This window comes from Delphinus delphis, chromosome 20, assembly GCF_949987515.2.
Source record: "Delphinus delphis chromosome 20, mDelDel1.2, whole genome shotgun sequence".
NCBI classification, from domain to species: Eukaryota; Metazoa; Chordata; class Mammalia; order Artiodactyla; family Delphinidae; genus Delphinus; species Delphinus delphis.
The window spans coordinates 3,843,398-3,870,162 of record NC_082702.1 but is presented as its reverse complement, the minus strand read 5'-3'; the positions used below and the strand labels follow the sequence as shown (position 1 = coordinate 3,870,162).

The 26,765-nt window shown below is 49.2% G+C and overlaps 1 protein-coding gene and 1 long non-coding RNA gene across 2 annotated transcripts in view; one reads left to right on the top strand and one right to left on the bottom strand.

The window, feature by feature from the left end:
• LOC132416835 (NACHT, LRR and PYD domains-containing protein 2) overlaps positions 1–26,765 on the bottom strand; it is a 1,001,898-nt gene that overhangs the window by 631,270 nt on the left and 343,863 nt on the right.
• Positions 1–26,765, top strand: part of LOC132415790 (uncharacterized) — a 34,275-nt gene that overhangs the window by 5,001 nt on the left and 2,509 nt on the right. The gene's annotated exons all lie outside the window — the stretch shown is intronic.

The window sequence follows — 26,765 nt, the reverse complement described above, 5'->3', positions numbered from 1 at the left end:
TTCTCCTGTTTGGTGATTGGGTCTTTCCTGACTTGGTCAATTCGGCCCCAGGTTTCTCCAGAGTAAGGCTGTGATTTCCCCTTTGTAATTAATCACTGGTCCGTGGGGAGGTACTTTGAGAGTTTGTACGTATCCTGCTCCTTATTAAATTTTCACTTTATAAGTTTAGCAGCTACTGACCCTATGCCATAGCAAAAGCTTCTCTTCTCCCAAACGCACCCATTCACGTGGAATCACATTGTTTATAATATCCCAGTACTTTTAAATGCCTGTAAAATACGGCCAGTCCTTCTTGTGTTTCTTCTGTCATAATAAGCAGACGCATCTAGACTTTCTTATTTCCTCACGACTCAGAGGCCGTATGGTGTGTTTTAATTTCTGGTTGATCTCGTCCCCACTACCCGCATAGCTCTTCTCTTTGTGTGTTTTCCTAAGTATTCTTACGTTTTTATTTTTCCATATGGAGCTTAGTATCAACTTGTCTAGTTCAAGAAGAAAAGCTTGTTAAACTCAAAAGCTTTTGCACAGCAAAGGAAACCATAAACAAAACAAAAAGACAGCCCACAGATTGGGAGAAAATATTTGTTGCAGATGATGTGACTGACAAGGGATTAGTCTCCAAAATTTACAAACAGCTCATGAGGCTTAATATCATCAAAACAAACAACCCAATGAAAAAATGGGCAGAAGACCTAAATAGACGTTTCTCCAAAAAAGATATACGGATGGCCATGAGGCACATGAAAAGATGTTCAACATCGCTAATTATTAGAGAAATGTAAGTCAAAACTACAATGAGGTATCACCTCACACCAGTCAGAATGGCCATCATCAAAGAATCCACAAACAATAAATGCTGGAGAGGGTGTGGAGAGAAGGGAACCCTCCTGCACTGTTGGTGGGAATGTAAATTGGTGTAGCCACTGTGGAGAACAGTATAGAGGTTCCTTAAAAAGCTAAAAATGGAGCTACCATCTGATCTAGCAATCCCACTCCCGGACATATACCCTGAGAAACATGGTCCAAAAGGATACTTGCACCCCAGTGTTCATTGCAGCACTGTTTACAATAGCCAAGACCTGGAAGCAACCTAAATGTCCATCGACAGGAATGGATAAAGAAGACATAGTACATATATACAGTGGAATATTGCTCAGCCATTAAAAAGAATGAAATAATGCCATTTGCAGCAACATGGATGGACCTACAGATTGGCATACAGAGTGAAGTAAGACAGAGAAAGTGAAATATCGTATGATATCCCTTATATGCGGAATCTAAAAAGAAATGATACAAATGAACTTATTAACAAAACAGAAACAGACTCACAGACTTGCAGAATGAACTTAGGGTTACCGGGCGGGGGGGGGGAAGGATGGAGGGAAGGGATAGTCAGGGAGTTTGGGATTGACATGTACACACTGCTATATTAAAATGGATAACCAACAAGAACCTACTGTATGGCACAGGGAACTCTGCTCAATGTTGTGTGGCAGCCTGGATGGGAGGGGAGTCTGGGGGAGAATGGATACATGTATATGTATGGCTGAGTCCCTTTGCCTTGCACCTGAAAGTATCACAACGTTGTTAATCGACTATATTCCAATATAAAATAAAAAGTTTAAAAAAAAAGAAGAAAAGCTTGTTGGTGTATTTGGAGGACTGAGGTACATTTATAAATTAGCCTACGAAGAACTGACATGTTTGTGATGCTGAGTCACTCTAAGGATAAGGTGATTTTCTTAATTTGCTCAAATCTAATTTTTCCGCCATTCAGAAATGTTTGAAAGATATACATTTGCATGGGTTAAGTTTTGCACATTTCTTATTACATTTATTCCACAGAATTTTCCTTTGTTGTTGTTGACATTCAGGGTGAAGTTGGGATTTATTTGTGTATATGAAAATGGTTAGTTCATAGAAATTAAGTTTATAGGGACTACTAATTTGATTTTTTTTTTAATGGTTGAGTGACTTTTATCATTGAGTCTCTAGGGCTTTCCAGTCTGCTTCCTTTCTACACCCTCCACTCTCACTGCATGATACAGCCCTCCCACCACATCCTCTTTCGCCCAATTCCCCAAGTTCTACACATGCATATTCTCCCTGGTGTTCATAGTCCTCCAAGAACTGGCTCATCCTGCCTTTCCAACTCTGTTTTCCAATCAATATCCCTGTCAGAGTAGAACAGCTGCAATCCATGTGAGGGCAGGGTCTTGCATTGCCAGAAATTCAGTGAAAAAAAAGAAAAGTTGGCGATGGTGCATTCTGAGTCCTTTAATATTCCACCCTCTTTTTGGGGGGCAGCTGGCCTAGTTTCCTAGCACCTAGAGAACAATGAAAAATTTGTGTAGATGCAAGAATTATAAAGATAAGTCTGATTTGGAAAGCCTATAATACTACAAAATAAGAATCTAAAAGTGTAAAACCCTCATAAAAACAATAGGAATAGGACATCCCTGGTGGCGCAGTGGTTAAGAATCTGCCTGCCAATGCAGGGGACATGGGTTCGAGCCCTGGTCCGGGAAGATCCCACATGCCGCGGAGCAACTAAGCCCGTGCACCACAACTACTGAGCCCACATGCCACAACGACTGAGCCGTGTGCCACAACTACTGAGCCCACGTGCCACAACTACTGAGCCGCATGCCACAACTACTGAGCCCACATGCCACAACTACTGAGCCGCGTGCCACAACTACTGAAGCCTGCGTGCCTGGAGCCCGCGCACCACAACCAAGAGCAGCCCCCATTCACGCAACTAGAGAAAGCCTGCACACAGCAATGAAAACCCAATGCAGCCAAAAATAAATACATAAATAAGATTTAAAAAAATAGGAGTAAATTCATTCTCCCAGGCCAGGATTTCCAGAAGTTTCCTTAAGAGCTGATGGAACCAGATGACAACTAGGACAGGACGCCCTTTGTTTATTGCCTTTCTGTTGGCCTTCCAGAACATTCTTGCATGTTTCTCCCTTTATCCTAGTTAGCCGTCTCCACGCCAGGCCACTCTCATCTGGCCTCTGCTACCCCTCAGTCAGTGTAGAAAGGTGCAGGCTTGTAACCAGCGCCCATTTCTTTCTCTCCCTCCCTCGGGCAGCAACCTTCGGTGGCCGGGCTGTGGTTTCCTTTGTTAGAGAGCTGCCATGTTAGGTACTGCTGGGGTCCTAGGCTAGATGTGCAGCAGTTCCAATGGGTGTGGCCTGAAAGGATCTAGAATTGTGGTCTGATCTAGGAGGTGACTAACCATTGTTCAGCTCTGTTCTCAAAAGGGTGAGAGGACCTTCTAACTTCAGAACTGAACACATTGGGTGGGAGGGAAAAGAGGAAGCAGAGATTGAAAGAAAGATTGTCATATGATACAGAAGGCAAAGACGCAGAGACTTTCAGCAGGGCTGGAGTCAAGTGAACAGACACTGCATTAAATCCATTGACTTCAGGTTTTCAAGCACACGTTTTTAGCCTCTGTTTCATATCCCTCTGGGTGACCTGCTGATTTCGTGTTCGATCTGGTTGACAGCTCTGTAGGTCTCAGCATCCCACGGACAGCATCCCTTCTCAAGGATGCCTACATGGCTCTCCACATTTGGGGGAAGGACCTTATCTGAAACAATTGCAGCCCCAAACCATGAAGAATGAAACCATCCCTGGGGAAAATTCCAAGCAATGGGGAATAGGAATACATTCCTATGAATGAATACATTCCCAAGTGTCCATGCATACATTCCCAAGTGTCCATGCGTACATTCCCAAGTGTCCACGCGTACATTCCCAAGTGTCCACGCGTACATTCCCAAGTGTCCACGCGTACCTTCCCAGGTGTCCACGCGTACCTTCCCAGGTGTCCACGCGTGCGTTCCCAAGTGTCCACGCGTGCATTCCCAGGTGTCCACGCGTGCATTCCCAGGTGTCCACGCGTGCATTCCCGAGCGTCCACGCGTACATTCCCGAGCGTCCACGCGTACCTTCCCAGGCGTCCACGCGTACATTCCCAAGCGTCCACGCGTACATTGCCAGGCGTCCATGCGTGCATTCCCGAGTGTCCATGCGTACATTCCCGAGTGTCCATGCGTACATTCCCAGGTGTCCATGCGTGCATTCCCAGGTGTCCATGCGTGCATTCCCAAGTGTCTCTTCCTTTGGAAGGAAAATTCTGCAGGGTATTCTGTACACTCTCAGAGATCCTGGTGGAGTCTTGTTCACATCACCTCGTGCAGGGACCTCAGTAATGCATCCCTATTTCAGGAATTCCTTTCCTTCAAGCTTTCCCTATCCCACTCCCTCATTCTTGCTTCTCAAATAAACTACCCACACTTACATCCCTGTCTTAGGTCCTGCTTTCAGAGTAACTCACAGTAATTCAAGGATGGGAAAATGCCATGAGGTGTTTTGTTTTTATTTTTTTCCAATGACACGATCTTTTGTCTAACTGCTCGAGATCACTCACCTTAACCATTCCAGGACTTCTTGGACTTGACCCATTTATTCATCCATTCACCTTTCACGAATCTTATCCCTGTTCACTAAAAAAAAATTAAGGCATGTCAACCCATGGCCATCCCAGGAAATGAGGAGATAAAGTTGAGCAAAGCAGATGTGTTCTCTGCCCTCATGGAAGGTCTGGTGTTGTACGAAAGACTAAATAAACAAAACAATTAACACAAATCTAAAGTGGGAAGAAGGATTAGTCCTCTGGGAGAACAGTTTAAAGAAATAAGAAAAATAAAGAAATAACCAATTTTATTAATTTGGATTTGAAGGTGGTAAGGGAAAGCTAAATTACTTAAATTATAGCTAAATGCCCAGAATCAATCAGCATTTTCTAAATTAAGTGAATTATAAGGAAAGAGAAGGAAACATTACAAACTATCATGGGCAAGTCTTCAAATGGGTGAATCTTAACACATTAGAAGAAATAAAAATATCACAGGCATGTTCAATCCTAATTGATTCCTGAATGTGTTTCACTCTACAATCAAGCCTTTACGAGATACACAAAACACGATCTAGCTGGGATGCATGGTTAACCTCCAATTTACTTTGGGAGCGTGGGTGTTCTGGGATCCGTAGGAACCCATGTTTTATTGTCAATTACATGTCCTGTGACACTGGGAAGGATGGTCCCAACTCTAACCCCAAGTTGCATCTCCAGGGTGAGGTTCACGTTCTGATTGGATTTAGTTAAGGGTGATCAGTTGCAGAGTTTATTGGTACGTGAGGGGAACCCCAAAATTCCAACATGTGGATTCTTCTCTATGGTAGGTCAACTCTCCCATCAGCTGGGTCATTCTGAGCATGTTCCAGACTCTGACTTTCTCCACTCTGTACATAACATCCTCATTTCCTTTCTTCAGACTACCAGTTGAGTGGAGCTGAGAAGAGATTTGTCTCAGAATAGAGTAAATCCTGTGCCTGACCCCCACTGTTTAACTGGACCCAGTGGACAGTGGGACCCAAAAGTCTAGATTGATTATCTTACTCCCATTTTGAAAGCATAAGAGTACATTTAGTCTTGGATTTGCTGTTATACAGACTATTTTATTTGTTTTTATTGAAGTGTAGTTGATTTACAATGTTGTGTTTCAGGTGTACAGCGAAGTGATTCAGTTATATATATATATATATATATATATATATATATATATACACACACACACACACACACACACACACACACTCTTTCAGATTCTTTTCCATTACATGTTATTATAAGATATTGAGTAATAGTCCCCTGTGCTATACAGTAGATCCTTGTTGTTTATGTATATTATATATATATATATATATATTACTGTGTATCTGTTAATCCCAAACTCCTGATTTATCCTTCCCCACTTTCCCCTTTGGTAACCAGAAGTTGGTTTTCTAGGTCTGTGAGTCTATTTCTGTTTTGTAAATAAGTTCATTTGTATCATTTTTTTTAGATTCCACATGTAAGTGATAGCATATGATATTTGTCTTTCTCTGACTTACTTCACTTAATATGATAATCTTTAGGTCCATCCATGTTGCTGCAAATGGCATTATTTCATTCCTTTTTATGGCTGAGTAATATTCCATTGTATATATGTGCCACATCTTCTTTATCCATTCCTCTGTCTATGGACATTTAAGTTGCTTCTGTGTCTGGATATTGTAAATTGTGCTGCAGTGAAAATTGGGGTGCATGTATCTTTTCAAATTAGAGTTTTCTCTGGATATATGCCCAGGAGTGGGATTGCTGGATCATATGGTAGTTCTATTTTTCATTTTTTAAGGAACATCCATACTGTTCTCCATAGTGGCTGCACAAATTTACATTCCCACCAACAGTGTAGGAGGGTTCCCTTTTCTCCACACCCTCTCCAGCATTTATTGTTCGTAGACTTTTTAATAATGGAGCACAGAGTACTTAAAATTCCTTCAGTTGAAAGCTCTTGGCACTTGGACAGGGCAAATTCTGTGACTTAAACCTATTTTTCTTCATTTGCAAGGTGCTAATTGCATGCCCAGAGACAGGTTAGGTTGACCAGATGTTCAAGCAGATGTTACAGTAGGATTGTCTAAAAGACAATATGAGGACGGATTTGTTCTAGAACTTTCTCATGTTTTCAAAAAAAAGATACTCCAAGTTTTTAGACTATCTCTTGAGTGCAGGAGAGCAATGGGATTCAGTTTTCCATAAAAACAGCGTCCATCTTCCTCACCCTGTGTCACTTCCACACCACACACACCATGTTTCCAGAGCACTCAGTATCTCCAAGTGTTTAGAGGATGGATTGGCTGCCTTGATTTCCGTTTTCTTCTGTGCATATCTCATTCGATTTATTACCACCACATCCTGTCAGTCACTCTGTTGTCGGTCACCCAGACAATATAGAGGTCAAACCACCAGATGTCTGGAGTAGTATTTGACCAGCCAGATATTAGAGGCATGTATCCAAAGAGTAAAAATCCCTCTGCACCTAAACAGGGGCTTGAAAACAGGTGACAGGGAAAGCATATTGCTGCTGTTCGCCTCTGCAGAGTAGGATCCAGGACTCCTCAAGACATGGCTCCTATAGAGAAGAGGAGAGAGAGGATCAGGGAGCGGGGAGGGAAGGGGGAGGAGAGGAGGGAGCTGGAAAGACTTTGGGGTTTTTGGTGACAATGCCTTCCACCTGTTGGAACAGGAGCCTAGTGGGAGGTGGCGGTACCTGGACTCCAAGGAGGGCAGAGGTGGGGAAAGACATGGTGCACCCAGAGAGGTAGGCCTGCGGGATCCCCAGACACCATGATACGTTGGAACAGGTGGAGAGGGAAGAAGGCCCCATGGACAGCTCCTCACCTGTGACCACCAGCTCCAGGGGGTTTCTGTGCTCAGTCAAGGTGGGCCTCTATTAATAGAGGCAGTGAAAATGCTGGGCAGTGTCTCCACTCACTACAGTGATGGGCAATCTGGCCTCTGTCTCATGTGGATCGAACTGGGATGTGAAAGGATTTCTATCCTGTTCCATGTCCAGGTGGAACACCTTAACCCCAGCAGGGCCCCTGCACACATTGGTCACGGGCCACCCCCAGAGGATCACAGAATCTGGCTTGGCCCAGATGGAGGGTCTGGGCAGGGACCCTAGGAGAGAAGCACAACAAGGTCTCAGGGTCCACTGTGACAACATAGACTTTTCTTCCCTTCGAGGGACAGGAGGGACATAATGCAGAGATTGACCCTCCCAACTTAGGTCAGCCCACGTGACACAGAGCTAAGCAGGGACTGCAGGGGTGACTGTCCCCCCCCCCCAGGAGCCTAGGAGGTCCTGGAGTAGAGGCTGGTTGGAGGCAGGGCCTAGACCCCACCCAGTATCTCCTGCCCCCTCTGTCCCTGGAGGCCTGAGCCCAGGAAGGGGGCGGGATCAGGGGATATGGCCGGCCTCTCGTCATTTTCTCCGTACTTGTCCTGGGGTGGGAACAGTGCCCGGCAGGTCCGGAAGAGAGCAGGACAGGCTCCCAGGGGCCACAGTGGGGCCTACATCACTGGTCTAACAGGAGAGAAGTGAGTGCTCACAGGCCCAACTCTAGATTTCTCTATTTGGGTCACAAAGATCTTGGGTTTTAGAAGGTGTTTCTAGCTAGATGTGTCATAACCAGACTCAACCCAAGTCCAAATGAAACAAGCATGGTATTAACTCATCAGAGATAAAAAACATGACAGGTAGATAAACAGGTAGATTGATTGATAAATAGCTAGATGATACATAGATAGATATATAGATAGTTACCTAGACACTAGATAGGTAGCTACACAGATACATACACAGCTACGTAGATAAATCCATGGATACATGGTTACATAGATAGACACACAGACACTTACATAGACAAACAGATCACAGTGTAGAATATCGGTGGGGAAACTTGCTCAGCTTCTGGTCCCTACAGGCTGACTGTTCCCAAAGCACACGTTTCCTCACCCACACACCTAGGTTTCCCACATGCAAAAGGAGAAAATTCTTCCGACAACTTCATGTTATTACATCGGGAAGTGCACGGAGACGTACGTGGCTCGTTGGGAGAAACTCAGTCCAGGCCTCCCTCATGTTCTCCAGGGCAGGTTTCACCCTGTCAGGTACAATGCTTTGTCTCTGTGCCCCTCTGTATCCTGTGAGCCTAGGCTGTGCTCTCCACTCTCACCCCTGCCTCCAAGCTGGCTCAGGTCATTTCTAAACTGAAAGTTTCTTAGTCTACGGGTGTGAATGCACTAAAGAAAAAATCGTGTTTGTCCAACATGGGTGGGCGGGGCTTCTTGGACTGTTCCGTGTACAGAGAACCAGGTGGGTCTGGGCTGGTGGCTGGATTCTCGTCTGGACTCCGCTGAGGTTCACAGGACACGGGCATTGTGACTGGGCATGGGCTGTCTTGCGGCTCGCACCCCTGAGTACTTTGAGTCCTACCATCGTGTCACACGGGGAGGGGCCGGCCCTGTGAGGATGAGGCTTATCAGGGGGTCGGGACACGGAGGGAGGGAAAGACCTGGGGTTTCTCAGGGTCACAGCCCAAGGGAGGGGCTGGCTGAGCCCACGGTACCAGGTCGGTTCACAGGCAGAGCCGGATTGTTCCGGGAGGGACTTCGTCAGTGTCCTGGGGTTAGCAAGGTGAGGTCTAAGAGAGACGGAGAAGGGTCTGCAGCGCCGTCTGTGATGTCCTCCTGGGACTTGGTGGGGCTCAACCCGTCCAAGGGCTCAGACCTGAGGCTGATCCCAGGCTTTACATTCAACCCCGGGGGACACCCAGCCCCAGTGGTCGCTTTCATTCAAGGAGAAGAGAACCAGGTTCTTGGTGTGTGAAATCCTTCCGGGCATCGAGGTCCTTGTGCTTTATGATTCGTGGCCCAAACCCCCATATCTGCCCAGACCCCCAGTTCCCCCAGCCCAGCGCCTCTAAGAAACAGGTCCAGAGCCCTGGGCTCTGCCCTGAGACAGAACCCAGGAAGGCGTCCTGCAGATTCGGGGGTGGTGTGGCTGCAGCAGGAGGGCCTGCCCCACATGCTGCCAGGAATGTGGGCTCCGCAGTCAGAGTCACTCTCCTTTGAAAAGCACTTCTCTTTCTTTGTGAAAGCAACAACCCTCATTTCCCAAAAAACAGGATGAGAAGGATGACGACACACTCTCTGTTGAAACTCGTGACCGTACAGACACTCAGACACAGCAGCTCTGCAGCACTGTTTACTGCCAACCAGACCCGTCACTCATTTTTATATGATGTCACCCCAGATAGGAAAGCTGGTGGGAGAGGGGCAGGGGGACGTTACTGACAGAGGGCCGTGCTCCGTGGAACCTGCCACAAACCCACGAGTGCTGTCACGGAAGCAGCACACAGGCAAGGGCGCTGTGGAAGGATTTTTAAGTGAAAAAGCAGTAAAAGTGGCCTCTCAGTTATTTTTCTTGGTGGGAAAGAAAACAATGATATATACACTTAAAAAAAACCTGGGAGAAATAATAACAAGAATGTGCATTTGTCTAGCTCTTTTCTTTTTTCTTTTTTGTCTGAATATAGTTTTCTTTACTCACTCTGTTGTCCAGTTCGGTTTCAGATTCAGAGAGCGACCCAACCTCACTCTCACTCACGTTCTGCCCCTGTACCTTCAGCATTGGTTCTCTTCTCCAGGACCTCAGAGAGTTCAGACAACATGGTCTCTTATTCAACAAGCCCTGTTAGAACAATGGCATCAAATTTATTATTCAAACTGGGCACCTTTTATTTGAATTATTCAGATTTTAAATAATTTGATTTAAATGAACCATTAATCACTATTTAAAATTTTTTTTAATTGAAGTATAGTTGATTTACAATGTTGTGTTAGTTTCAGGTGTACAGCAAAGTGATTCAGATGTGTGTGTTATATATATATATTTTTTTCTTTTTCAGATTTTTTCCATTATAGGTTATTATAAGATATTGAATATAGTTCCCTCTGCTATACAGCGGGTCCTTGTTGTTTATCTGTTTTTTATATAGTAGTGTGTATCTGTTAACCCCAAGCTCCTAGTTTATCCCTCCTTCCCCTAATCACTAACTCTTTATCAAGAAGCTCCGGGTTTGGGGAAGAGGTTCTGGTTTTCAGGCTGATGGTACTTGATGCCATCGGAACAAAATGCACAGTCATCTGAAGTAGGGATTTTGTACTATTTTATATTGTTGTTGAATCTTTTCTATAATTCAGAAAAATCATTTGTTTTGATCATTTAATCTTTTTTTTATTGTATTATGAAACAATGTACCACCTTCTTGGAATCAGTGATTTCTCATCGACAGGACTCTACTTCGTGTTATCAAAGCACCATTAAAAGCCCTACGTGGTGTATGTCATTCCTTAGGAAATGAAAATGTGGAGAAGTTAGATAGTACTGCATATAAATGAACATACTGTCATCGGTATGAATTATATTTGTGTGTATGTGTGCAAGCACATGTGCATGTGTGTGCATGTATTTGTGTGCGTGGGTGTGTACGTGTGTGTGTGTAAGGTCATGATGCACGGCAGTTCAGCAGAAGAAATGAAAAGTCTTTATCAGTGATCTGGTCTCAGGAGCTGCCCCCACTTAATGGCAAGACACACACATACACACACACCCCCACACACACACACCCCACACACACCCACACCCACCCACCCACCCCACATATACAGACACACACACATACATACACATCCACACACATACACGCACACATACACACACATCCACCACACACACATCCACACACACATCCACACACATACACCCACACCCCCCACACACACACCCACACATACACCCCACACACACCCCACACACCCACCCACCCCACATATACAGACACACACACATACACACACATACACACCCCACACACACAACCACACAACCACACCCACATACAACCACACACACACACATGCACCCACACACACCCCACACACATATACACACCCACACATACACCCACACCCACACACACATACACCCACACCCACACACATACCCCTCCACCCCACACACACATCCACACACACACATACACCCACACCCACACACATACACTCCCACACACACCCCCACACATACACCCACCCCACATACCCCCCACACCCCCACATATACACACATACACATACCCACACACACCCACACACACATACACACCCACACACAACCACACCCACACACATACACACCCACACACATACACACCCACACACACCCCCACACACACACAGAGTACTGGAGTTTGATACTTAGCCCCTCCCACTCATTATCAACAGCCTCTATGGCATTTATTCCATCTCAGCGTCCCTCTCCACACTCCTCCCAGGATGGTGTCCAGGGTAGAGGTAGCAATTGTCTGATGTCACTGTTGAGATGACTCTGGGTACCTGCTGGCCCCAGGTCGGAGCTGACTGGGTGTGTGGGGTTTGCTCCCTGGGTGGCTGGAGGCCCTGCTGATGTCGGGCCCAGTGGGCAGGGGGTCCATCCTCGCTCTGCTCCCTGAAGGCTTGGGGACCCTTCACGTCATCCCAATGTCCACTTTGTCCAGGGGTTGTGTCTGAGCATCTTCTTCTGCCCCATCTGGTCCGGGTGGGATCTCTCCTCCCACCACGACAGGACCCACTGTGACCCCCTGCTGGTCGCCCCTCTGGACACACCTGGGGCGGGAGGTGTCCAAGTGCAAGGTAGACCCTCCCTCTCTGGCCACGCAGCACCGCCACATGGCTCATCCTCCAGGTGGCACTTGGGGACCTCAGAGCAGGAGACGATGTCCATTCATGCAGGAAAGTCCCTACGGCCCAGGGCCCTGAGTTTGTGCTCTGTGTCCGGTGGGTCAGAGGGTCAGGAAGAAGAAACTAGTCCTGACGTCCTGTTTCCTGTCCTCTCCCTCGGTCCTCCTCCTCTCCCCACCAATACCCCGAGATGGGAGAGGCTTTTCTTTTTGTTTTAATTGCCCCCAAACCCTGTCTGCTCCCTGCTGTGGCCTGGACTCACAGGGATCCTTTTCAGTGGAGCAGACGTTGGACCTGGTCAGCCATCCATGCTCTAGGGGGTAGAATAACGAGGAATCCTCTCCAGGAGTGCCAGCTCTCCACACTTCTTTTTGCTACGTGCCCACCTGTCCGCCTGTCTACCTGGGGCTAGAGTCAGGCCAGATTTTAGGGGAAGTGCACCATTCTAACTGTGATGGTGAAATTATGTGTCAACCTCCCTGGGCTAAGGGACCCCCAAGAGCTGGTAAAACACTATTTCTGGGCATGTCCGTGAAGGAGATTCTAGAAGAGATTAGCTTTGGTTTAGTGGCCAAGTGAAGAAGAGATCCACACTCACAATGTGGGCAGCTCCATCCCATTTCCTGGGGGCCCCGACAGAACAAGAAGGGGAAGGGTGGTGAATCCCCTTTCTCTTCTTGAGCTGGGCTGTCGAGCATCTGCCCTCAGACTTGAGAGCCCCTAGTTCTTGGGCCTCCGGATGCTGGGATTTACACCAGCCACCCTCCAGGTCTCAGCCTTCACACCCACACTGAATCCTACCACCGGCTGTCCTGGGTCTGCAGCTCCAGATGGCAGGTCATGGGACTTCTCCACCTCCGTAACCCCGTGAGCTTGTTCACATGATAAATCTCCTCTTACAGATACCCATATAGCCTGTGTAACAGAACCTGTCAGTTCCATGTATCTGGAGAAGCCTGAATAATACAGTAATAGTGGGAAAATGACGGAGAGAGAGAGAGAATGAAATAGAGAAATTCAGCCCAGAGTGGAACCAAGGAAACAATGATGAAGACTTGAGTTAGGAAGCAGATCTCTGAAGGAGACTAACCTTGAGTACAAATAGGAAATTAAAGATCAGTACTAATTAAAACTGAGTTGCAAGGCTGGGCCCCCTCTGAGCCAGGACAGAAACCTTCCAGCTGGTGAGATGCAGCTGGTCCTGAGGTCAGAGCTGTGAGTCAGGTGCCCACATGGGCCTGCAGCCCCCGTCACTCAGAGCTGGCCAACCTTGGGCAGGTTAACTAATGTTTTAGTCCCTGGTTTCTTAAAAGAAAAGAAAAGAAAAGAATAGGGCATAGGGCATTCTGTGGAGGGTTTGTACAATGTTTAAGTATGCTAATGTTTGCATAGAACTAAAAGAGCCATTGCACCATTGTAAGAGCTGGCTGAAGTTTTAAAATATTCTTGAGATATATAAGAACATTTCAAATGCCAGGCCTGTAACAGGCATGCACGTTTCTTCTGTTTCTATCAAAAAAATACACAAGACGCAAAAATTGAAAACTGGATGCTGGCGGCCCCTAGCGGGTCTTCAGGGTAACGTTTCGTTTGAATCTGAGTGGGAACCGCCGGTCTGACCCCGTAAGTAGGGCGGTGACCACCTACACGTCCCACTCACAGCGGGATCGGGGCTCTCCGGGCGAGGGGCTCCCGGTGACCCCTCCTCCTTGGCGGCGCAGCTGCTCCCGCTCCGGAGACGTGGTCGTGCAGATCCCAAGTGTTTCCATGTTGAGACAGCACGGAGCGGCCTTGTTTAGAAGCCCTGTAGCTTCAGCAACAAGGCTAAGTAATCAAGTGGGCAGTTGTGGACGGACCTAAATCTGTGTGAACTGACATGAGGAAAGAATATATTTGGTTATATCTGTTCATATAACACGTCCATGAGGCCCGCCCACGTGTCAGTGATGGAGCGGGGGCGGGGTCAGGGAGAGAGGCATGAGGTCTCCCAGGTGTGGAATTCAGAGGGCGCTGGGGGACTGACATTGTGCACGTGGAACAGAAGATGAAGAGCAGACTTAGGCAGATATGGGGGTCTGCTTTCTGCGCAGCCAAGGCAGGGTAAGCCCTTACCCGGGCGGAGGCCGTCTCACTGTGCGTTTCAGCTGTGTAACTATTGCAGCCAATAGACCCAAAAGTGTAACGACTCACGTGATAGGAATTAGTGCCTCTTCCATGAAACAGGTGAAGCTGGTTCCAGCTCAGCAGGGAGGTGCTTTAAAATACCGTGTATTAATTTTAAAATGTGAGGGAGCAGATCAGGAGACGCCTTCCATTGAAAAGATACTTCATCACAGTTCCCAGGAGGAGGGGGCATGCATGCCACCCACCAGGGCCACGTAGGGAAGCACCAGAGACAGAAAGAAGGAGATGGAGTGAGGGGAAAATGGGAGCCTTTACTGTGGTTTCCACAAGAAGGAATGGGCAGGAAAGGGTAAGCAGGCATGGGATTGGCTGGATTAATGATTTCAGCGGGTTCTGGGTGGAGGGGGCGTCCCTAGTTGTCATGTGCTTGGCCCTAGCGTGACAAGGGCAGATGGGTCGTGGCCCAGACTGTGGACCCCCATAAAGGAGGGGGTGCGGTGTGGACTCTGGGTTGACTGGTTTGTATTTGATAAGTGCACCCCAGGAAGAGGATTCTTGCTCAGGAGCTGGGGCAGGGTGGGGGGCAGTGAGGGAGGAGGCGGGAGGACAATGCAAGTGACTCAGGCATATTATCGGGTCATCTAGGAAAAGGTGTGTCCAGTGTCGACATTAAAATTAAATGTCGTTATTTTACGGGCAAAATGAGTTTATTTAGGAATGGCAGAGGAATTGCGATTCAGGACATTCAAACTACGGCAAACCACAGCCAAGTCCAGAGAACAAGGAAGAGGAATGTTACTTTACAGAGAAAAAGGAGGAAGCTGGAAGGGGCTGCTTTGACTGAAAGTCCCTTGGAGAAAACCAAGAGGTCAGGCTGGTGGTGGTTTCTCATTGGCTGGGCTTTGCTGTTTCTCCTTCGCTAGGTTGTGACTGTTTCTCATTGGCTGGGCTGAGGCTGTTTTCTCATTGGCTGAGTTGTTGCTGTTTCTCATTAGCTGAGCTGGTGCTGTTTCTCCTTGGCTAGGTTGTGACTGTTTCTCATTGGCTGGGCTGAGGCTGTTTTATCATTGGCTGAGTTGTTGCTTTTTCTCATTGGCTGGGCTCTGCTGTTTCTCATTGGCTAGGTTGTGACTGTTTCTCATTGGCTGAGCTTTGCTGTTTTCTCCTTGGCTGAGTTGTTGCTGTTTCTCATTAGCTGAGCTGGTGCTGTTTCTCATTGGCTAAGTAGTGACTGTTTCTCATTGGCTAGCCTGTTGCTCTTTTCATTGGCTGGGCTTTGCTGTTTCTCATTGGCTGGGCTATTGCTGGGCAAAGAGAAAATCATCCTTCTTCTGAAAATCAAGCTTCTTCCTGCCCAGGAATGTAAAGTAAGCTGCAGCAGAGGGTAGGGGTGAGAGAGCTCCCCTTTAGGGCTTCCCAACTCCGTTTTAAATTAGGTTTCCCTTTATTAATTTTCACACTAGCATATGCATGTATGACCCATGTTAAAGCATCAACTTTAGAGAAACCTGAAATCTGACTAATACAAGGGGTACAGCAGGCTCTACTCTATGGGGTCATCCTGGGAACCAGGTGCCACACTCAGCGTGTGGGTCCAAGGTCACCCAGGGCATCCATACCCATCAGCAGAAGGGAAGAGCCGTGAGGATCTTGTGTGGGAGGTTCACGGGCCAGGCTTGGAAGAAGCTCCGTCCATCCAGCTCACATGCCACTGTGAACTTCATCCCAGGACACACATAACTGCAGGGAGGCTGGGGAGATCATCTCGCTGGGAGCCCAGGAAGGGAGGACACGGTGCTGGTGAGCAGCCACGGTCCTGTCACACAGGAACCACCTGTCTTTCACTTTGAGCACCGGGTGGGGGTGGGGGTGTTAACGGGCTGTGGGGTGCGTTTCCAGTCTCCACTGCTTCTTCCCCGACCTCCTCTTACGTAGAGGTTCTAGGGACACAAGAAATAGACTCTCAAACATTGATCATTTCACAAGCTAGTGGAAGAAGGAAACATTCCTGCAAGGAGGTACTTAGAATTCAGAGTGAGGCATTCAAGCCCAGAGGAGCCCACAAGCGGAGGTGGTGCTGAGGCCCGACACCCGCTCAGGTAGACAGAATAACAGCCCCAAAGATGTCTGCATCCGACGCCCTGGAGCCAACTGCTGTGTTACCTTAGGTGCAAAAAGGGTCTTTGCAGGTGTGATTGAGTTAAGGATCTCGAGGGGGGGGGATGAGCTTGCATGTTCCAGGTGGACCCAATGTAATCACCAGGGTCCTCGTAAGAGGGAGGAGGCAGGTGAGAGAGAGGGAAGGAGGTGCGACCACAGAAGCAGGGGTCCTAGTCAGAGGGAGGATTTGCAGAGGCTACAGTTCTCCTTGAAGGCAGAGGAAGGGGCCCCAAGGCAGAGGAAGGGGCCCCGAGCCAAGGAATGCAGACGGCCCCCAGACGCTGCTAAAGGTAAAGGAATGGGCTCTGCCCTGGAGGCTTCAGAAGGAGCGCAGCCCTGCTGACCCCTGATTTTAGCCCATTTAACATGTTAGCCTCTGAGCTCCTGAACTGTAGGATAATAAGTTGTGTTGTTTGGTGCCCCTGTGTGAGGGGTTCGTTACAGCAGCAACTGCAAGCTTGTTGGGATGAACAGCCTCCAATCCCAAACCTGAAGGGCATTAGCCAGGTGACGGGGTGAAGGTCAGATCAAGGACAGTGTCCTACAGCTGATGGGTCCTCTTGTGTTTGGAGAATGCGTGGCGTCCAGTGGGGATGAACTGGAGTAGGGGTGGGAAATGGGGACCTGCATGTTCCTCTGGGTGGACCTAAAGCCCGAGGGACCCTCCGTGTGCAGTCGTGGTCTCATCAACTCCCTCGCCCGCTCCACACGTGTCCATGCGTGTGGGTGTGTGCATAAGTATATGCGTTTGTACAGTACATGTGTGCATTCGTGGGCGTGCACATGGCGGGGGGGATGGCAGCTGTATCAGGTGGGGCAGGCCTGCGCCTTCACCCAGACAGAAGTCCCCTCAGACATCTCCCTCTCTCATCCCTGAGACACACTTGAATCAGAAAACAAGGATGCCCTTTGTGTCGTTTCCCTCACTAAGTTTTGAGTGAGTGTGGAGACAGAGACTGGGACCTAGAACCTGTGTACCCCGGCGCCACACGCAGGGCTGACGCAGTTGGGCCTGTGAGGACATTTATTGATGAACAAGGTGAAGCATGATCTAGAAAACATGGTCTTAGCTATCAGCTGCGTAAGTGTAGCCCAGATTCAAGGTCAGAAAATGAACTCTAGGAAGGTTTGTACAGTCAGCTGAGAAGACAATTAAAACGGATCTCTGGGGGCAGGGGAGGATTCACAGGACGTGTCTGGACTCAGCTGGGCGACTGTAGGACCAAAGCTGGGTCCTTGGAAACAGCCAAGGGACCACAGCTGGGTCTCTGAAACAAGTGCTACACGTCCTCTCCAAGGAGCTCGTTGATTGCGGGAGGGGCCACATGGTGAATGAATCTCCTAGAAGTTGATTGGGGGTCTCAGGACTCCAGCTCTTGCCAGCAGGAGAATTGACCGGATGACTTCAGGAAGGGCCGATTCCACAGGGAAACCCTCCAAATGTCCACTGCAGGCTTTTGCAAGAGTGCCCTCCCTTCTAGGCTGTTCAGACATAACCATCAGAGGTCCCCTGTCTCTCCTAGTGTCCAAGTGTGGAGGATGAGCTGCCGGTCCCTCTGTCCTTCTCTCAGTGCTGAGCGGGGCCGGCAGTGGACTCTGCCCACAAGGCGGCGCTGCGGAGCTGCGGCCAAACCCCGAGGTCTGGGGTCTGGCTGACCTGGGCTGGTTCCTCCCCTTCAGAGCCCTGTGCCTTTGGACGAGAAACTTAAACTTCGTTTCTGCATATTATTAATAAAAGGGGTGGTGGCTCTCAGAAGGTCTGGGAAGTGCCTCCCACGTTGGCTTGTCATGGCATTACTGCCATCAGGTGCCTGGGGTAGGGTTATCTCAGTCCCGTGGGTATTGTTATCAGGGACCTTATGAATATCAGTGACACCCCAGTGCCCTGCGCGGGCCAGCCCCTTCCTGTGGTCTCACCACTCCCTGATCCAAACCCAGGAGAGGGCCAGGCCCTGATCCCCAGCACAGAGCCCCCCCCCAGAAACCCCTCCAGGCTGAGGTCTGCTACTCACCAGCTGAGTAGTAGGGCTGAGTGTGGGCGGAGCTGAAGTCTCCACGGGTCCTGTGATCAGGGCAGGAGGGGGGCTGATGCTGTGTGGGGGCTGCCGAGGGTCTGTCCCCGGACCCTCCCCACCCTGAGCATCCGACAGCAGGCCACATCTGGCCGTCACTCAATCCCAGACAACACCCTGAGATTCCTGAGAAAATGGGGCCGGGACCAGGAGACCAGGGAGAGTGCCCCTGCTCCACTCTGCTGGAGCGTCACGCCCTCTGCACCTCCTACAGCGGTGCCCTGCTTTACTGCCCAGAGTCCAAGTGGAATGTCTGCTCTGAGGCCCCAGGAGGGTGTGGAGGGGGTCAGAGTGTCCTGGATGGACCCTGACTCCAGGACAGCTCGGGGCTGACCACCCACAGGGACAGGGACGGCCTCATCCCAAAGGTGCCTCAAAGCACCATCCAGCCCTGGTCAGGGGCCCCCCTGGACCGTGTGACTTGCCCAGTGAGGAGTGGATCACAGCACAGGGGACACATGACCTGAGGCTCCACAGATTCTCACCCAGTGGAAAGGACAGTCAACACCATCTGAGGGGAAAGACGCAGGTTCCCTTGAAGGGGTCTGTCCTCACCCCATCTCTGGAAGCGCACCCCCCGCCAGCCCAGCAGGGACAGCTCTGTGCCCACCCTGATGCTGGGGCTGAGTGCCCAGGTCACCGTGGTGTCCAGGTGAGACCAGGCTCCAGGGACCTGAGCCAGGTGTGAAGGAAGAGAGATGTGTGTGCAGAGGGAAGAGGGAACCAGAGGGTTTGGGGGTCAGGAGGGGGCAGGGAGATGGAGGACACAGCTGGGGACAGGGTCCAGGGACCTGGGGCAAACCTGAGGGCAGAGCAGAGACCTCCTCACCTGTCACCACCAGCTCCAGGGGCCACTGGGCTCAGACCAACCAGACTCTTTTTCATAGCGGCAGCAATAATGCCAGACAGTGTCTTTGCTCATTACGGTGACGCCAAATCTGGCCTCTGTCTGGTGTGGACCAAGTTGAGACACGTTATCCTCATTCTTTTCTTTCTTTTTTTTGTTTTTTTGCAAAACACGGGCCTCTCACCGCTGTGGTCCCTCCCGTTGCAGAGCACAGGCTCCGGACACACAGGCTCAGCGGCCATGGCTCACGGGCCCAGCCGCTCCGCGGCATGTGGGATCCTCCCAGACCAGGGCACGAACCCATGTCCCCTGCATCGGCAGGCGGACTCTCAAGCACGGCGCCACCAGGGAAGCCCTATCCTCATTCTTGAAGTCATTTCTATTGTCCTTGTTCTCCAAGTGGAATCTCTTAACCCTATCAGGGCCCCGGCACACGAAGGTCAGCTGCCGCCGGGAGATCACAGAACCCTGCCCCCAGATAGAGGGTCTGGGCAGGGTCCCTAGGAGGGATGAGAGCAGGATCTCAGGGTCTATTATGAGGAAACCACCACACAATGCAATTCACTCCTTTTAGTGTCTCAGTTCAATTTTTCTTTTTTTTTTTTTGACAAACTTAGTTGTGCAAATCACCACAATCAAATTTTAGACCATTTTCATCATCCTCTCCAAAAGACCTCCCCACGTCCATTCTATGAGCCTCTAAATTCCCATCACTGCGGAGTGATTTTCCCCACTTGACTTAAGGACCCTGAGACTTGGTCACGTCTTGCTCAGGGTGACGTGGGAGGTGTCAGAGCAGGCTGGGCCCCCGGGCATGTCTGCTGCAGGGGGCGGCTCCCTCCCTGCCCACGGCCACTCTAGGGGAACAGAGACAGCTGGGAGGGTGGCACAGGACGGGAATGACCGGGTCATTCCTGGGACAAGGAGAGCAGGGGTCTCAGTCGGTAGGAATGGTCTGGGCTGGTCTGAAGGACAGCTGCCAGTCCCAGGTAGGATTGTGTGGGGTGAGGGACGCAGTCTGCAGAGCGGCTGTGTGTGTGTGTGTGTGTGTGTGTGTGTGTGTGTGTGTGTGTGTGTGTGTGTGTGTGTGTGTGTGTGTGTGTGTAGGAGCTGGAGCACAGCTCTGGTCCCACATTCCCCAGCAGATGAGGATCCCTGTGTCCAGTGTAAGTTCCCTGTGCAGAAATCATCCCTGGGTTTTCTCTGTATTTTTACCTTCATCTCAGTGTATTCCCATTTCCTTGTTACTGAGGCTCTGGAAACCCCAAATGTCTCAACTAGGCTGGGGGCAGGGGGAAGAGCGGGTTTGTAGCCCTGAAACAGGAAGCTGGCCTCACATTCAGCAAAATCCCCCATAGAGGCAGGGAGCTGGCAGAGGTCATTCACTCATTCATTGTTGTTATTGTCTTTATCTGGAGGTTAAGTGTGGTTTAAGGAGATGCAAGTTGACAAGGGGAGGATTTGTGATGTTTAATTTTGTGTGTCACCTCGGCTGGGCCATGATCAGTTATGTGGTCAGACATTCTGGATGTTTCTGCAAGGGTGTTTTTGGATGATATTAACATTTAAATCACTGGATTTAAAAGAATTATTTTTAATTAATTTATTTTACTTATTTATTTTTGACTGCGCTGGGTCTTCGTTGCTTCGTGCCGGCTTTCTCTAGTTGCTGCTAGCGGGGGCTACTCTTCGTTGCAGTGTGAGGGCTTCTCATTGCGGTGGCTTCTCTTGTTGCGGAGCACGGCCTCTAGGCACGCGGGCTTCAGTAGGTGTGGCTCACAGGCGCTAGAGCGCAGGCTCAGTAGTTGTGGCGCACGGGCTTCGTGGCTCCGCGGCATGTGGGATCTTCCTGGACCAGGACTTGAACCCGTGTCCCTTGCATGGGCAGGCAGATTCTTAACCACTGCGCCACCAACGAAGCCCCTAAATCATTGGATTTTGAGTAAAGCAAATTGTCTTCCATAATGTGGGTGGGCCTCATGCAATCAGCTGATGGCCTGAATTGAGCAGAAGAATGACCTCTGCTGAGCGAGAAGGGATTCTGCCAGCAGACTGCCTTTGGACTGGAACCTCAGCAACAGTTCTCCTAGGTCTCCAGACTGCAGCCCACCCTTCAGATTTTGGACTTGCCAGCCTCCATAATGGTGTGAGGATATTCCATAAAATCTGTGTGTGTGTGTGGAGTATGATATGTATATATTCACATGCATCCTATTGGTTTTGTTTCTATGACAAACCCTGGCTAATGGGTACAGGGTTTCCTGTTGGGGTGATGAAAATGTCTTGGAGCCAGTTAACAGGGATGGTCGCACAAGATCGTGAATGCACCACATGCCACTGAATTGTACGCTTTCAGATGGTTAACGGTCACTCTTATGTTATGTGAGCCTTACTGCAGTAGGAAAAAAAGTAATGATGTTTGTAAAGCAGGTAGCACAGCCCTGACATGTCAGGAGTGCATTCTTACTGCACTCGTACTATACACCCATAGCATATCCATAAAAGACAACCTGATGACCAGGCCAAGTCTAGGGTGCGTCCATTTTGCCGTCTGGCTACTTCCACCAGTGTAGAGTAGAAAAGAAGTTGTCTTCTCCTGATGACAGCATTCTGTGGCCAGTCTGGTCCTCATCTGCATACTGAGCTTCCCTGCCTCCTGAACAATTCTGGCTCCTTCTCTGCGTGGCCCCAACACCCCCGGACCTGTATCTGGACACCCTCCCTATTTCACCGTCAGGACCCAACCCCAGGAAGGTAGGTTCTGTGGCTGCTGTCCACGGTGCTGACGGGGATTTGACGGTTGAGTCTAGTTTCAGCACCATGGTCAGAGTCTATGAAGGCAACACAGCCTCCCCCATTTTCTGATATCTCAGTGATCAGGTAGGCATCCGCTGAGCCCCATCTTTGGTCCTCTTCTGTAGACTCCGTGCAGGATTCAGATAAGACATACTCAGTCAGAGCATGAGGGTAACTTGGAAAAATACGGGGGATGGCTGTAGTTGGCAATGATTCAAACTCCCTTCACAATCCATGCATCCTGAATAGGGATAAAGCTGCTCAGAGGCCCGGGATGTTGGTCCCACACTCAGCATCACAGCCACTGGAGCAGACCGGCGTGTCGTATAATGTTCGTTTTCCCCTATCCACCTCAGAACTGTCCTTCACCAGACCAGGTTCAGGGTACCGGATACTGGGTATGACCAAAAGATAATGGACTGGGCTCACCCCAAACCGGTTTCAAAACCTAGATCTGCCTCTTGCCAGCTCTGTGTCCCTGGGAATGTCATTCTGCCTCTCTGAGGCTCACTTTGCTTTTCTGGAAAATGGCAATGATAATGGTGTCTGCTTCAAAGGAAGCAGGTGATCAGAGATTATTCTATTCTGTTTCTCATAGGAAGCAAGCAGTTGGGCCAAGAGCGCGAGATCTTGAGCCAGGCATCCTGAGACTTGATCATAGCTCTGCCTTTTATTAACTTTGTGACTTAGGGAAAGTCACCCGATTGCCTCTACTTTGTCATCTATCCAATGAGGATAATGCCAGCACCTGCTTTTTGGGGTTTTGGTGAGAAACGAAATAGTTCGTACACGAGATGTGTGGAGTAGCGTGCCTGGCGTGTACTTAGCACTCATTCAAGGATGTGAGCTGTTATGACTATTACCGTCATCGTCACGTGCCTAGACACAGCCTGGCAAACCGCTTGGGTTTGGTAATGATAGCTGCCTTTATGAATTATTGTTAGGATTTCTGTGAGGTTCCTTGGACCTCTGACACGGATGAAGAAACTAAAGCTACAAGTTGAAAAGTGGCTTGCCGGGGTCACACAGGCAAGAGCTCCAAGCCAGGGCTGGCTGACACCAGTGCACAGGCTTTGGTCACATTCCCGCCTGCCCACATTTAGCAGAAGGGCAGGAAGGACCTTAGGAATCCCCGACCCACCCTCAGGTGGAAGACCGAGGCTCGTGGTACTCTGGCCAGGAGTTTGCAGCAATTATCTCCTGGCCCTTCCCTATTTCCTCCACTTTGCCAGTTGTGCCAGGATACTCTTTTCCTTCACAGAACCTGCAAAGGATCCCAGGAGCTTTTCCTGCTGGGGTTGTAACCAGAGGGGGAGGAAACTGCAGATGGTCCTTTGGAAACATTGTTGGTTGTCCAGACCATGGGGAGGGGGGAGCTACTGGCATCTAGTTGGTGGGGCCTTGGGAACACCCCACAGTGCACAGGATGGCCCCCAACCCTCCCACCACAAAGAATGATCCAGCCCCTAGCGCCAATAGCTCCGAGGTGCAGAAACACTGGTCTATGTGTTTGTAAGATCCCAGCCCAGTTGGAAGGTGGATACTGCAAACTAATTTCATGGGGCTTGGATGGGATGAGGTCATTAAAACCTTATTAGTTAGAGTTATTTTCCTTTCTCTCTTTACAAGGGGGGGGGGCGGAATTCCCTGGAGGTCCAGTGGTTAGGACTCCATGCTCTCACTGCCGAGTGCCCAGATTCAATCCCTGGTTGGAGACGAAGATCCCACAAGCCGTGAGGTGTGGCCAAAAAAAAGAAAAAATCTTTCCTTTCTCTCTTTACAAGGAGGATGTATTCAGGTATCATTTCTGTAACTAAAAATTACTTTACAAAACAAGAAGCAAAAATAGCAGCGAATGTATCCAAACCAAGGAAAGAAAGAAAACTCCTTGCAAGCTGTGTGTGTTGGGGGGTGGGGGTGGGGATGCATTGGGCGCCAGCTCAGCTGGAAGGAGGAGGGAGCTCCAGAGACAGAGCTCACACCAGACTGGCTGCACTCCCAGGGCTCCCTCTGTTGGCACAGATCCTGTCTCCAGCTCTTCTTCTTTTTTTTTTTTCTTTTTGGCCGCACTGCATGACTTGCAGGATCTCAGTTCCCTGACCGAGGATCGAACCTTCGCCCCCTGGAGTGGAAGCGTGGAGTCTCAACCACTGAACCGCCAGGGAAGTCATCTGTCTCTGTCTCTCTGTCTCCCTCGCTCCCTCGCTCTCTCTCTCACCCCGTCTGTCCCTACCCTCTCTGGCTTCCTCCTCTCTCCCGCTGCATCTAGATGAGGCTCTTTCAAAGTCCTTTGGGTTGTTGGAAATACTTCCTGATGGGAAGACCCAAACCCTGGGTCACTCCCCACTCAGCATCGTCTGCCCACTCCTGAGAAGCTGGGGAAATGCCCAAACTCCACGCATAGGTCACCTTGCTTGTGGGCTCTGCTCTCCGTGGCCTTTGGTAGAGGCCCTGCCATGCTGACTCCGTTTCCTCATCTGCTCAATGGACATAATAACAGCACCTGCCTCATAGGTTGATATGAGGACTAAATGAGGTAATAAGATGGAGTGCTTCGAACAGAGCCCGCACACAGCAGGTGTTCAGCAGACTCGTCCTGCAGTTCATCTGGGGCTCGGATCTGAACCAGCTTCCCCTCCCTTCCCAGCACAGCTGAACGCCTCACCTCCTCCACCCCTGCCTCTGCCTCACCCGGATCCAGGCCGGTGGAGTAGAGCCCCCGAAGCACCGCCCCACCTGTACACTGACCCAGGCTGCAGTCACCCCTCTATCCTTCCACCTGCTCCTTCAAGAGGCAGCCCCCGCTGCCCTGGGCTAAACCCTCCTCAAGTGCTCTAGACATGGGCTACCCGATACCTGGACCACTGGCCCCCAGTGGCTATTTCCATGTAGAATCAATGAAAATTAAATACAATTAAAATTTCACTTTCTCAGCCCCACTAGCTACATCTCAAGTGCCCAACAGCCACATGTGGCTACTGTACTGGACAGTCCCATCATTCCAGAAAGTTCTGTTGGACAGACCCTTTTCTTCCCTGCTCCTGGGGGTCCTGTCCTTTATAGAACCTACCTCTCCTATATCTTCCATCTCTCCTTCTGAGTCAGGGTCAGCCTGCCTGAGTTCAAATCCTGCCTGCGCAACTTTAGGGCTGCATTAGCTAAGTTCCCTAAAAGTTAAGAGACAAACCAAAAAACCCTCTCTGTGCCTCAGTTTCTCCATCTGTAAAGTGGGAATAATAATACCAACCCCCTCCCGCCCATAGAGTTATTGCAAAGATTAAGGTTACATGTGGAAAGATCTTAGAACAGCTCCTAAAAAATTCTAAGCCCTTGATAAATGTTAGCTGCTATTACTGTTGTTATATACTTTCTTCCAAATGCTGAAGTAAGCTCAAGCCCCCTCTTTAAGTCTGTATGTAGTAGCAATGAATGAGTCCCAAAAGAAACTGCCAAGTGGGAAAAAGTGGTAGCCCAAAACCGTCCAGTAAAAGTTCCTTTGTGTGTTTAAAATGTGTGTTTAATATGTGTTTTCTTAGAGCACCATGTTGATCAGCTGTTCTCAACCCGGGGCAATATCCCCCCTCCAGGGGCCATTTGGAAGCAATGCTGGTCGTCTAAATCCTGGGGAGGGGGAAGCTACTGGCATCTAGTGGGTGGAGCCTTGGGACGCTGCTGAACATCCCACAGTGCACAGGATACTCCCACCACAAAGAACCATCCAGCCCCAAATGCCAAGAGCTCCGAGGTGCAGGATCGCTGGTCTGTGTGTTTGTAAGAGCCCAGCCCAGTTGGAAAGGGATACTGCAAACTAATTTCGTGGGGCTTGGATTGGACAAGGTCATCAAAAGTTAAGTCAGAAAGAGAAAAACGAATACCGTATGCTAAAACATATTTATATGGAATCTAAAAAAAAAATGTTCATGAAGGACCTAGGGGCAGGACGGGAATAAAGACACAGACCTACTAGAGAATGGACTTGAGGACACGGGGAAGGGGAAGGGTAAGCTGGGACAAAGTGAGAGAGCAGCACGGACATATATACACTACCAAATGTAAAATAGATAGCTAGTGGGAAGCAGCTGCATAGCACAGGGAGATCAGCTCGGTGCTCTGTGACCACCTACAGGGGTGGGATAGGGAGGGTGGGAGACGCAAGAGGGCGGGGATATGGGGATATATGTATATGTACAGCTGATTCACTTTGTTATAAAGCAGAAACTAACACACCATGGTAAAGCAATTATACTCCAATAAAGATGTTAAAAAAATGTCTATGTAAAAAAAAAACCTTATTAGTTAGGGTTATTTCCCTCTCTCTCTTTACAAGGAGGATATCCTTTATGTAACTAAAAATTACTTTTTCAAAAAAGAAACAAAATAGCAGGAAGTGTATCCAAACCGAGCAAAGAAACCAAACTCCTTCTCTGACCCCTCCCTCTCCCCCCGGATATCCGTCCTGTCTTGCTCTCCTTTCTTTCACAGCAGACTCCCAAGTCCTCTGCACTTTTTCATCTCCTCACTCTCTCCCTCGCCTCCCCAGCCACAATCTGGC